Raw genomic sequence first — 13129 nt, 5'->3', positions numbered from 1 at the left:
CACACCAGGAGCAAACAAAGCTGGAGGCAGATTCATCATCGTGTTACGTTGCCCTTGCATCAGATTCAACAAGCAACGCAAGGCCACTCTAGTAAGTTCCCAAGGAGAGAAAATCCAAATGAATCCAGGAAACAAGTTGGAGAATATATGTGTTGTTTTATTCTCATTAAGATGACTCACAACAGCCACCTTGTGCAGCACTGTGATGCTTTGCAGATCTGGAGCAATAGAAGGCAGGGCCAGTGGCTGTCTGTCTTGAGTTACTCTGCACCAGGAAGGCGTTCCAGCGGTGGAGCGATGGTTGTTCTCACTCATCCACACATGGATTTTGCAGCATTCCCAAATTTACCATGATTTGTAGAATTTTTTTCGAATGTGCAAAAATGCTACGCCTTCCCAGGGGCGGCATAACAAGGAGAAATCTGTTTATGTCTCCTCGCTTTTAACTCTTTCTTCATGTGCTGCATTTTGCAGCACACATAGAAAGGGGAAAAAGTATCCGCGGATTGTTTTTGAGCTACAAGGTGCGCCTTTCTGCTCTTAAACAACCCTGCCTACAACGGAGGCACCCGTGCACCATGGCACAATGGCGTCTGCGTTGGCGCATGGTAGAATATTGTGTTCCAGCGCAAGGACAGGACGGGACAGGAATGCACCATATAATGTTAAATAGGACACAGTCCTGCCCTCTCCCTTCCACGCAGCGCAGCACAACGCAGCAAGTTGTCCTGATGAGTTGCGTTTCGTGAAAGTCTGATAAATCTGTGCATGGGTGTTTGCAGCACAGAGGAGCTTTCGGAGTACGAAGCAGCGGCTTTCGATGAATGGGAAGGCGCTGACGATTGCCAGCAGAGAGGAGCTGCAGGAGGTGGCACATGAGAGGAAGATATGGGCACAGACTAAGTAAAGAGCTGCAGGGAAACTGGAGCTTATCTAGAGGCCTCTTGCGCCAACAGTGCGTCAATTTTTGCCACATTAAAAGTGACGCACAAGCAGCCCTAGGGCTTGTAAATACGCCCCATGGTTTATATTTTTGATTAGCAGGTGCCTAGTGCACAATCCGCCATTAGTGTGGCCTTGCCGCGCCCTTCGGTTGTCTGGGTTTGATATTTCTAATGTTTACAGCACAGAATGGAGTCTCCTTGGTTTGGTGTAGGGTAGGGTCAGTAGGGTGAGTATTTCAGTTTTAAAGACTTGTCCCATTTTTGGGTGGTGAGGCGAGAGGGCTGCAGCAAATCAAAGCTTTCTTACAGGTCACACAGGAGTGGCATCCTGGGTGTGGCTAGCAAAACTGGCTTTAGGCCGTGCACTAAGTCAACACCAGCCAGCACCAGAGGAGGTTCTGTTTGTTACACCGGGCGAAGTGACCTGGGGATACTGATGTTTACTAATGGTGTCCAAGGGTGCTCTTTCATTCCAGTTGGATAGCCAGGTCACCACTGCTTACTTTAGCATTTACCTTGTCAAGTGTTTTATTGAGTATGGCCCAAGACACTAGAGCTATGAAACTGTTAGTACGTGGTCTGCTAGTTTTGGTTAGTTTGTGCAGTAAAGGTTTGTTTCTGAATTTCTAAAGCACAGGAGTCTCAAGTCTATCTCTGTTTTGAGTTTGTGAGTGTGCAGACATGTGGTGCACATTCACTCTTTTTGCAGCACATTGGCCTTATTTCAGTTTGCACAAAGGTGCTGTAGAGCACCTTTGAGATGCTGTAACTGTTTGATGGGACTGCCCTCCTGTGCTCTCCTATATGTACCTCTGGGTCGCTTGATTGTGGAATGGATGAAAATAGTAGTATAATAAAATAATAATAATATATGATTAACATATGGGATAAAATACTTCTGTACATTTTAAGGACATTGCAAGTCACTGAGGTGTTCAATGAAAATATAGTGGCAGGTGTCCTGCATCCTCATGCCTTTATTGGCCACGCAACTCCCATGTGACTTGCAAAATCTTTATAAAATATAGAAAGGGGGTATTTTATCCCATATAATATGTGGGCTTTAGCCCTCCTTCTAGAGACACATTAAATGGCCACAAGTGGCCATGTGTTATGCGTCACATCTTCTTCTGGACCTGTCTTTTTGGCCCACAGCTCTATGCTTGTTGGAATTTTCAAATTTGAAACAAAACGACATGTACCGGGATACTACAAAGGCAGGCACTGTTGTAGGAGTGACACATGACGTGGGCCCTTTAGCGGTTATGCTTACGCACCCACCTGGATTTAGCAGCGCTGGCCCTGTCAAAAAACAAAACTCATTACTGTAACTTGGCAAATGTAGAGGCAGTGTGCACAGATTGGGTCCTCCATGGATGGAGGATAGTCGGGAATCAAGGCTGTCTGAGTTCTTATGCAACACTTGAGTGCCACAAAGGCGCATGAAAAAGTCTGACTGTGCGCCACCGTCCCCACAATTAATAAGCCGGAGTACCAGAGGAGAACCGCATTGATTAATAGACCTGCATTATATCTGAAGTACTCACCGGGGAGGGGGGGCGGGAATCTGAGGTGACATGGTGTGCATAACGATGGACTGTGATACGGCACCAAGTATTTTCCAGTGGCTGAGATTAATTCAGGCGTTCCATCAATGACCTTTTTGTATACTTTAGGGTTATTCTGTGGGCCAAAGAAAGATCCCCAAGCTGCCAGATCGACCCAGGTGAGAGCACCTCAACTTCAACACACCTTCCTGGACTGGAACTGCCATTGCATCAGCTCACCTTTGCGGCAAATAGAAGTCTTTTGCTCACACATCGTCTGGGCCGGGGACAGTCCCTAGTCACAAGAATCATGTAGCAAAAATTGTAAATTGATACATGTATAGCGCACTACTCACCCGCAAGGGTCTCAAGGCGCTTGTATGAATACCGCTGTGGAACCCATCCTGGCTTTCCCTGTGAGGCGTCCACTCCTGGGCACCCCCAAGGTGGAGGCCAGGCATCCTTAGCGTTGTGGGAACCGTTGTGGAGATTAAGCAAGCTATTGCCCAGAGTTGCAGAGTGGGACTCCATGATTGGAATAGGCACCGAGGCGAGAATTATCAGGTCCGTGGAATTTTGAGCCCAAGACCCGCTGAGGCGGGGAATTGAACCCTGGTCCCGGGCTAGACCTCTGCATCAGGGTCTGCCACTCTAACCATTGAGCCACACTTCTCCACTGCACACATCCCATTAGCTGCACAACCCTGCTGAAGCGCCGGTACTCTGCAGACGCAGTCTGTGCCACCATCGCACTGGCAATGAAAGGTACTCTGCACTCCAATGGGACCGACAAAGAAGGATCGGAGGCCCATACGAACTGCGAGGAGGAAATTGCCAGAACTGTTCCTCAGCCTAGCTGGTCACCCTCCAAGGACTTCCCAAAAGCCCACTTGCTACCCGAGGGGGACCTCCAAGAGCTAATTGGGAGGTTGTGGCACAAGGTGTTTTTTATGAATTTGTCCCACGGTAGTAGCCTAGCTACCTCCATTATTAATTCCTGAAGTAATTAGTAATGTTGAGTTAGCCAGAATCGTCCTGAGCATTCCAAGACAGGACCACATCACCCAGCACCTCCGGGACGTCCACTGGCTCCCCGTCGAAAAAAGAGTGACCGTGAAGCTGCTCACACACGCCTACAAAGCCCTCCACAACACCGGACCCTAATACCTCAACAAAAGAATCGCCTTCCAAGCCCCCAAGAGAAACTTCTGTTCTGCCGAACCTGCCCAGGCCGAAATCCCCTGCATCCGCAGAGCCAGAACGGGAGGCAGATTCTTCCCCAACATCACGGCCAAGACCTGGAACAAACTCCCCCTCATCATCAGACGAAGCCCGACTCTGCAAACCTTCAGAAAGGGTCTGGAGACCTGGCTCTTCGGGTGACCTCGGAGCTGCCCGAACCCCCTGGCCCCAGCGTCTTGAGACCCTCACAGGGGAGTAGTGCGCTCTACAAATCCCTGATTGATTGAGTTACATTTGTTGCTTCTGAAACTCTTATGTAAAGTACCATACCAGTAGTACATTCATTTAGGGGTTGGGTCCCATAAAACATATAAAAACACGCAATACATGCAGTAATAACATTACATGTAAAATATGAGATGAAATGAAATGAAATGAAATGAAGATGGTTCTTATAGAGCACACATAGCTGCCCGGAGGCGTCCAAGCGCTAAGATGATAACATGATATCATATCAGTGGCTACCAATAAAAACCCCTTGGCGTTTCCTTGTGAGCCACACTACGTGCAAAGGCTATGTAACTGTTACCACGGATTTTTTACAACGCATACCATTACCACGGATTTTTTACAACGCAGGTCATTTTACAACGGATACCTTTACAACGCAATACACTACAACGCAGGTACTATTACAACGCATACCATTACAACGTAAGGATAATTATAGATAAGTTTATCTTTTTAAAAAAAAAATTATTAGTGGTATTTTGTTATGGGGTACAGGGGTATTTTTAGGTTTTAGGGCTGGGTTTGGGTTTTGGGGTACAGGGGTATTTTTAGGTTTTAGGGCTGGGTTTGGGTTTTGGGGTACAGGGGTATTTTTAGGTTTAAGGGCTGGGTTTGGGTTTTGGGGTACAGGGGTATTTTTAGGTTTTAGGGCTGGGTTTGGGTTTTGGGGTACAGGGGTATTTTTAGGTTTTAGAGCTGGGTTTGGGGTTTGGGGTACAAGGGTATTTTTAGGTTTTACGGCTGGGTTTGGGTTTTGGGGTACAGGGGTATTTTTAGGTTTTAGGGCTGGGTTTGGGTTTTGAGGCACAGGGGTATTTTTAGGTTTTAGGGCTGGGTTTAGGTTTTGGGGTACAGGGGTATTCTTAGGTTTAAGGGCTGGGTTTGGGTTTTGGGGTACAGGGGTATTTTTAGGTTTTAGGGCTGGGTTTGGGTTTTGGGGTACAGTGGTATTTTTAGGTTTTAGGGCTGTGTTTGGGTTTTGGGGTACAGGGGTATTTTTAGGTTTTAGGGCTGGGTTTGGGTTTTGGGGTACAGGGGTATTTTTAGGTTTTAGGGCTGTGTTTGGGTTTTGGGGTACAGGGTTATTTTTAGGTTTTAGGGCTGGGTTTGGGTTTTGGGGTACAGGGGTATTTTTATGTTTTAGGGCTGGGTTTGGGTTTTGGGGTACAGGGGTATTTTTAGGTTTTAGGGCTGTGTTTGGGTTTTGGGGTACAGGGGTATTTTTAGGTTTTAGGGCTGGGTTTGGGTTTTGGGGTACAGGGGTATTTTTAGGTTTTAGAGCTGGGTTTGGGTTTTGGGGTACAGGGGTATTTTTAGATTTTAGGGCTGGGTTTGGGTTTTGGGGTACACTGGTATTTTTAATATATATTTACAAATATTAAAATTAAAATTAATTTTATTAATAAAATTATTTAATAATTAAATTATAAATAATTAAATTAATTAATTTAAAAATAATTATTTACATTATATATTAATATTATATACTTACCTATACTTACGTTGTAAAGGTATGCGTTGTAATAGTATCTGCGTTGTAGTGTATTGCGTTGTAAAGGTATCCGTTGTAAAATGACTTGCGTTGTAAAAAATCCGTGGTAATGGTATGCGTGCTAAAAGTACGCGTGGTAACATCATACATCCCGTGCAAAGGTTTGTTAGACTAAAACCAATCAATCTACGTAAGTCCGGCTTAAATATTCCTGATGCATCACTGGAATGCCTACTGTCCACCTTCAACCAGAGAGGTATAAGCCCCCTTCTTCTTCCTGTTCTGGGCAGCAGGCAAGAGAAAAAAACATGAGCACTGCTTTCTAGTACATTGTTACAGGTTTTGCAGAATACATAGTTAAATTGGCTTCCACTTAAACGTGAAACCTTTAATATATAAGTTTTCGATTCTGTATCTGAATTATAATGTTCTGGGCTGGTTGGGAACAGACTTTTCCATGTAAAGCTCAAAGAAGGGACTGTGCTTGTTGGCCATGCATTTCTCAGTGAGACTCTCTTGTTAAGTAATTCTATGCCACTGTCTATAACATGTTTTCAATAAACAGCTGTCATGGTGCCGCGTGACACTTCATTAATTAAATGAGGTTATGCCACAAATGTTCCAGGCTCAACTCTGTTAACCTAGACTCAACATGTCTCAACCATGGCATACTATGGCCCTCGTCAAGCTTCATAACTTCAAAAATGACTATTCCTAGGATAAACTAGCTCTGGGTTTGTCCATAATCTGATCCATAGGAATAGGGGTGATAATACAGCTCTGACTTCTATCCATTTGAGACCTCTAATCGAGGTACAGCGGTAGGCTTGGGGAGCTTTGTGGCAGATTGAACAGAGACTTAAGGATGTTTGTCTGTCTCCTGGACAGATCTTTAACATCTCCCAGTCCCTAAAGCTCTGGCCCATATAAAGATGCTGTTTGAGCCTTGGCTCAATTTTCTCTGATTACCAGGGATACAGATCTGGAGGGCGTGGCTTTAAACATCTTCACGACTGCAGCAGATGGATGAAGCAATATTGCACCGCACCTTGAACATGGGGGTTTCAAGTTATCAACCCCAATACCTAGATAATCGAAATGATCAACCTTCTGTAGCTTGACCACACGCCCTCCCCAGCCAAATACAACTCCTATTGGACATATGGGGGCTAAGGGTCATGTATTACATTTTTTAGATGTGGATTTCCGTGCCTCATGAATTGCAGACGTCTAAGCACTGGTCCACTAAGTTCTGAAGAGCAATCGGAGTTTTTAAAATGAAGAGTGTGTCGTCCGTAAAGAGCAGAACTGGGGCTGAGGTGTCCTCGAGTTTGGGACTATCACAGACACTCTCGTTGAGGAATGGGATTGCATCGTTAATATATAAGGAGAACCAAGTGGGGGTCCGTTGTACCCCTCTTTATACGGGAACGCCTTTTGTAGGTTCACTCTATGTCCCATAGGACCTGGTAATAATTGTGCTGATGGAGCCATATCAGAATAGTCACTGTGAGGCTAGGTACACCATTTGACTTGAGGGAGTCCCACAGACTCTGTCTGAGGAGAGATCGAATGCTGCCCTCAGGTCAACAAAGGTTACATATAGATGTTCCATACTGTAATATTACTACTGTGATAAGTTGCGCGCTGCCACGCGACCTATGATGTTCTCTTCTCTGCTCAGGCATTCCAGAGCGTGGCTGTTCAGTTGTGGTGAATTCCATGCAACGTCATTACCGGCGTTGGATTCTTCACAGCTGGATGGCTCCGGTCGTGGGTGTAAGTATTTCCGAATAAACTTGCTTTGAACTCAACAGCCACCCTCGTTATTTTTAACCCCTTCGGCGCGGATGACAAAGCCAGCTCGTCATTGGCGTTACCTGCGCTACGCGGATGACGAGCTGGCTTTGTCACAAAAGCCGCGATTTTCAAAATTCAGCGCACAGCAGGAAAACCCGCTAGCGCGCATGCGGTTAATACATACTGAGCCTTATATATACCCATCTGATTCTTATGTAAAGTAGTTTTTCTTTTTCACAGTCTAACCACTCATTGGACATTGCGTTTTAAGGGTCTAACTCCTCACCATCTCCCTGAAGTAAAGCTTGGTCTGCTCCACTTTGCTACCCAGAGGGCCAAGTGCCAAAAAGGTGCACTTTGAGCTCAATAGAGATGGTAAACCCCAGAACACCTGGTAAAAGGCTCTGAAGTTGCCACTCCTGTAAAGAGATATTCTAATCCAGGACATTCCTTTAACAAAAGCATCATTCATCAGGTTTTTTAGCCACAAGTTCAACAGAGTGGGTTCAGGACCACAACTCCCAGAATGAGTTGATTTATGAAGAGGGACAGTTGTTCCAGTGACATGGCTGCATCTGGTAAATCTAAATGTACTGCAGATAGGGAATTCACCACTCTCTTGGTGTTCTGCGGCTGCTGTGTTTCGTATGTTTTGGCCCCGCCTCTACAGATCTGTGATGTCATTTTGCACCATAGTTTTTTGTTCCACAGGTATCTGCCCAAATCCTATGGAGCTGTGATGTCACTGTGCTCTATAGCTCTCGTGTTTCATGGCTATTTAACCAGTCACTATACAGCTGTGATGTCACGATCAGTTGCGGCCAGGGCTTTAAGTGTGCCGGGTCCTGCCGGTGCTCAGCACGAGCAGATCTAATAAGCAGGTGCCGAGACGGGTCCCTGTCGGGCTCTCCATTTTTGTCCTCACCCTCGGTGAACAGATAAATCTCAACTCTGCCGCGGTGCAACCCTTCACTGCGTTTGATGCAACTTCAAAGAGACTCTTTATAGTGCTTTCACAGTCTCATCATTTCAGAACTGAAGCATTTTCAATATTATATACACAACGAAGCCATTGTTGTTGCTTAATTATCTTACGCAGCTAACAACCAGTGGCAAAGCCAATTGCCCTGTCTTGTTGTATGTATAATGTTCCTTGCTGTATTATATATCTGGATGCAACGATAGAAACAGCAAAATGCCAGACGGGTGGCGCACTATGCTAAGCACAGATTTTTAGCTTAGGTATTTTTAAGCCACGCCCTCAATTACATCAGCCACGCCCCTTTCAGAGACCCCCCCCCCCACCGGCCCCAAGTATTTTTTCATCCCACTTGGACCCTGCTTGTAGCTCGTTTCTTACATAAGCACACACTCAGTTTCTCTCAGGCTCGAGCTAAGAGTACTAGCATTGTTTCTATAAAGACTCTTCATCTACCCATACTGGGACCACATGAGATGTACCTGACCCGGCCACGTGTACCTGCTCATAAATGACTTCCTTCATCGGCCTGCTCCGCAGTCACACCTCCACGGGTCCCCAATTATGGTGCAAGATCTTGCTGATGCCATACAGAATTAACTAAATGCACTGCCAGAGCCAATAGATCTCAAAGGCAAGGCTTATTGGCTTTGCCATTGCTTGTTTTTAAATATGAAGTTAGAAACATTCCTGCTTCCCCACCCTCTGCACCAAGAACAGTGCTGATAGTGAATTAAAATGCAAGTCGGTAGTCATGTGCACCCTATATGTGGCCTTGTATCTTATTATACTTGGAGCACCTTTATATCCTATTATATCAAACACAAGGGGAGTTTTGCACTGCACAGATCCTGAGCTCTTGCAATTTGATGGTGCTATTGTTTGTAATAATAGTTTTTTTAAAAGGGCTTCCTGGACTAAAGTATTTTCCAAGGATCACACAGTTTGGTCAAGAGGAGAAGCGGGGATTGATCCCGGGTTTAAGGGTTTCACAGGGTGCAATTCAGCCACCAGATGGGCATCTCTCGTTTTACATCAAGGGTTAATGTTGGGCTTTAATTCTGGGCACATGAAGTTAGAGCTTGAGTGGCAGGCCGAAGCCACGTGAAAGCTTGGGTCATTGTGGCTCCAGGGGTCATGAGGACAGCGAGCTGACCCAGACTCAGGCCTCCTTCTTGAGCCTGGGCTCGAGCCTTCTGAGGCTTCCTGGGCTCGAGCCTTCGGAGGCTTCCTGGGCTCGAGCCTTCAGAGGCTTCCTGGGCTCGAGCCTTCTGAGGCTTCCTGGGCTCGAGCCTTCGGAGCCTTCCTGGGCTCGAGCCTTCGGAGCCTTCCTGTGCTCGAGCCTTCAGAGGCTTCCTGGGCTCGAGCCTTCGAAGGCTGCCTGGGCTCGAGCCTTCGGAGGCTTCCTGGGCTCGAGCCTTCGGAGGCTTCCTGGCTCGAGCCTTCAGAGGCTTCCTGGCTCGAGCCTTCGGAGGCTTCCTGGCTCGAGCCTTCGGAGGCTTCCTGGCTCGAGCTTTCGGAGGCTTCCTGGGCTCGAGCCTTCGGAGGCTTCCTGGGCTCGAGCCTTCAGAAGCTTCCTGGGCTCGAGCCTTCGGAGGCTTCCTGTGCTCGAGCCTTCGGAGGCTTCCTGGGCTCGAGCCTTCAGAGGCTTTTTGGCTCGAGCCTTCGGAGGCTTCCTGGGCTCGAGCCTTCGGAGGCTTCCTGGGCTCGAGCCTTCGGAGGCTTCCTGGGCTCGAGCCTTCGGAGGCTTCCTGGGCTCGAGCCTTCGGAGGCTTCCTGGGCTCGAGCCTTCGGAGGCTTCCTGGGCTCGAGCCTTCGGAGGCTTCCTGGGCTCGAGCCTTCAGAGGCTTCCTGGCTCGAGCCTTCAGAGGCTTCCTGGCTCGAGCCTTCAGAGGCTTCCTGGGCTCGAGCCTTCGGAGGCTTCCTGGGCTCGAGCCTTCGGAGGCTTCCTGGGCTCGAGCCTTCAGAGGCTTCCTGGGCTCGAGCTTTCGGAGGCTTCCTGGGCTCGAGCCTTCGGAGGCTTCCTGGCCTCGAGCCTTCGGAGGCTTCCTGGCCTCGAGCCTTCAGAGGCTTCCTGGGCTCGAGCTTTCGGAGGCTTCCTGGGCTCGAGCCTTAGGAGGCTTCCTGGGCTCGAGCCGTTGGAGGCTTCCTGGCTCGAGCCTCCTTCAGAGGCTTCCTGGCTCGAGCCTTCAGAGGCTTCCTGGCTCGAGCCTTCGGAGCCTTCCTGGGCTCGAGCCTTCGGAGGCTCCCTGGGCTCGAGCCTTCGGAGGCTGCCTGGGATGGAGCCTTCAGAGGCTTCCTGGGCTCGAGCCTTCTGAGGCTTCATGGCTCAAGCCTTCAGAGGCTTCCTGGGCTCGAGCCTTCTGAGGCTGCCTGGGCTGGAGCCTTCGGAGGCTTCCTGGGCTCGAGCCTTCGGAGGCTTCCTGGGCTCGAGCCTTCAGAGGCTTCCTGGGCTCGAGCCTTCAGAGGCTTTCTGGGCTCGAGCCTTCAGAGGCTTTCTGGCTCGAGCCTTCAGAGGCTTCCTGGCTCGAGCCTTCAGAGCCTTCCTGGGCTCGAGCCTTCAGAGGCTTTCTGGCTCGAGCCTTCAGAGGCTTCCTGGGCTCGAGCCTTTGGAAGCTTCCTGGGCTCGAGCCTTTGAAGGCTGCCTGGAATAGAGCCTTCGGAGGCTTCCTGGGCTCGAGCCTTCAGAGGCTTCCTGGCTCGAGCCTTCAGAGGCTTCCTGGGCTCGAGCCTTTGGAAGCTTCCTGGGCTCGAGCCTTCAGAGGCTTCCTGGGCTCGAGCCTTCAGAAGCTTCCTGGGCTCGAGCCTTCGGAGGCTTCCTGGCTCGAGCCTTCAGAGGCTTCCTGGCCTCTGCTTTTAATCATCACAGGGTTTGAACCATGCGTATAGATAGCAGGCATTCAAAGCAAATGGTACATTTTCTTTATCTGATTTTGCTCTGCTGTTCATTAAACCTAAAAAGGGTTTCTATTCCTGTTCTACATGCACCAGTCTGCTAAGAAGCACGTATAGTATTCCAGCTAATGTATATGCAATGCCTATTTTTATTTTTTATTTAACATTCTTATTTGCAGCATGTTGTCTCTACGTTTATGCATCAGCATTCTTTCTCTTTGTCCTTTTATTTATTTATTTATTTATTTATTTTTGAAACGTATAAAGCGCGCAATTGCCCGAGGGCGTCTCGGCGCTGTGGACGTGGCAGTGTACGGGAGGATTTATTGGTTGAACAACCAGGTTTTTATTTTTTTTCTGAAAGCCACCAATGTTTGGGACGACCGAATCTCTAGGTCCAGAGAGTTCCATGGCTTAGCTGTAGAGACAACAAAACGCCGGTCGCCCCAGGAGGCTGTTTTAGTCTTTGGTACGGACATCAGAAGTGCATTGGCAGATCGTAGAGGTCTGTTAGGGACATCAAAGGTTAGAGCGTTAAGGAGAAAGCGTAGTCCTTGCTTGCGAGAGGCTTTGTAGGCAATACACAGTGCCTTAAACTTTATTCGGTTCTTCACCGCGAGCCAGTGGTAGCCCTTAATTACGCGAGCAATAGGCTTGAACTTCAGGGTTCCAGACAGTACTCTGGCAGCAGCATTCTGCACAGATTGCAGTTTCCGAATGACTTTTTGTTGGGTATTAATAAAAAGCCCATTGCAATAGTCCAAGGAGGACATCACAAAAGCTGTGACCAATGTTCTTCCTGAACTCGGAGGAAGATAGGGCAGGATTTTTTTTATTGGTTTTAAGTTTATAGAAAGAGGCAGAGACGATAGTCTTCGCATGAGCAGCGAATGTCAATTTATCGCAAAAACAATTCCAAGATTTCTGACCTTGGTTTGAGGGCCACCAAGAGTTTGACCAAGTTGGGTGAAGTTTACCAAAAATCATCACCTCCGTTTTATCGGAATTCAGTTTGAGACAGTTATCTGCCATCCAATCATTGATTGCCAACATGCCGTGCTAGAAATTAGCTGCTATCCTCTCTCCATTGTTTTTTATCGCCAGTACCAACTGGGTGGCATCTGCATAAGATGTTAGGCTCATCCCATGTGACTTGATGGTTCTAGCTAAGTCCGATACATAGATATTAAAGAGCGTCGGACTTAGAGATGAGCCTTGAGGGACGCCGCATGGTAATGTCATTTGGGCAGAGTGGAAGTTGCCCAGCATGACCGTCTGGGTACGTTCGGAGAGAAAGGAGAGCAGCAGTTCTATGGCTCTATCCTTAATGCCCATGGCATTGGCACGGTCGATCAAGATGTTGTGATCAACCGCGTCAAATGCAGCTGATAAATCCAGCAGGATGAGAACTGCTGTCCCTCCTTGCTCAAGGATTGTTCTTATTTCGTCTGAGGCTTAATCAGGGCTGTCTCAGTGCTATGGCTCTTGCGAAAGCCAATTTGGGTGTCATCCAGTAAAGAGTGATCTTCAATATACTGGGAAAATTGGATGTTCATAAATTTTTCTACCACTTTGGCCGCAAACGGCAGACTGGCGATGGGTCAATAATTATTGGTATCCTCAGGGTCCAGATACAATTTTTTTAGGAGAGGTTTGAGAAGGGTGTTTTTCCAGATAGTGGGGTAAATACCGGTAAGAAACATTGAATTAAATATTTCTGTGAGGGCGGGGGCTATGATTTCAGTGACTGGGAGAAGGATTGCTGGTGGGCATGGGTCATTTGCTGAGCCAGATTTAATGGTGGACATGATGTTCATGACTTGAGGTGTGTTGACCTTTTGGAACTGCCTAAATGTGGGCTCAGGGTCGTCAGTATGTTGAAAGGGGGGAAGCTCCTTGGTATGCCCCGAGAAGTTGGTGTAGATGTTGTTAACTTTTTCATAGAAATAATTAGCTAGATTGTTGCAAAATTCTTGCGTGGGTGGCGGGATAGTTTGTG

At 47.7% G+C, this 13129-nt stretch overlaps 1 protein-coding gene across 1 annotated transcript in view; it reads left to right on the top strand.

Annotated features, from left to right (window-relative positions):
- RARB (retinoic acid receptor beta) overlaps positions 1-13129 on the top strand; it is a 336058-nt gene that overhangs the window by 268261 nt on the left and 54668 nt on the right. The gene's annotated exons all lie outside the window — the stretch shown is intronic.

Source organism: Lissotriton vulgaris, chromosome 10 (genome assembly GCF_964263255.1).
Source record: "Lissotriton vulgaris chromosome 10, aLisVul1.2, whole genome shotgun sequence".
Lineage (NCBI taxonomy): Eukaryota > Metazoa > Chordata > Amphibia > Caudata > Salamandridae > Lissotriton > Lissotriton vulgaris.
The sequence above is the reverse complement of the archived record's forward strand: the minus strand, read 5'-3'. Positions and strand labels throughout refer to the sequence as shown.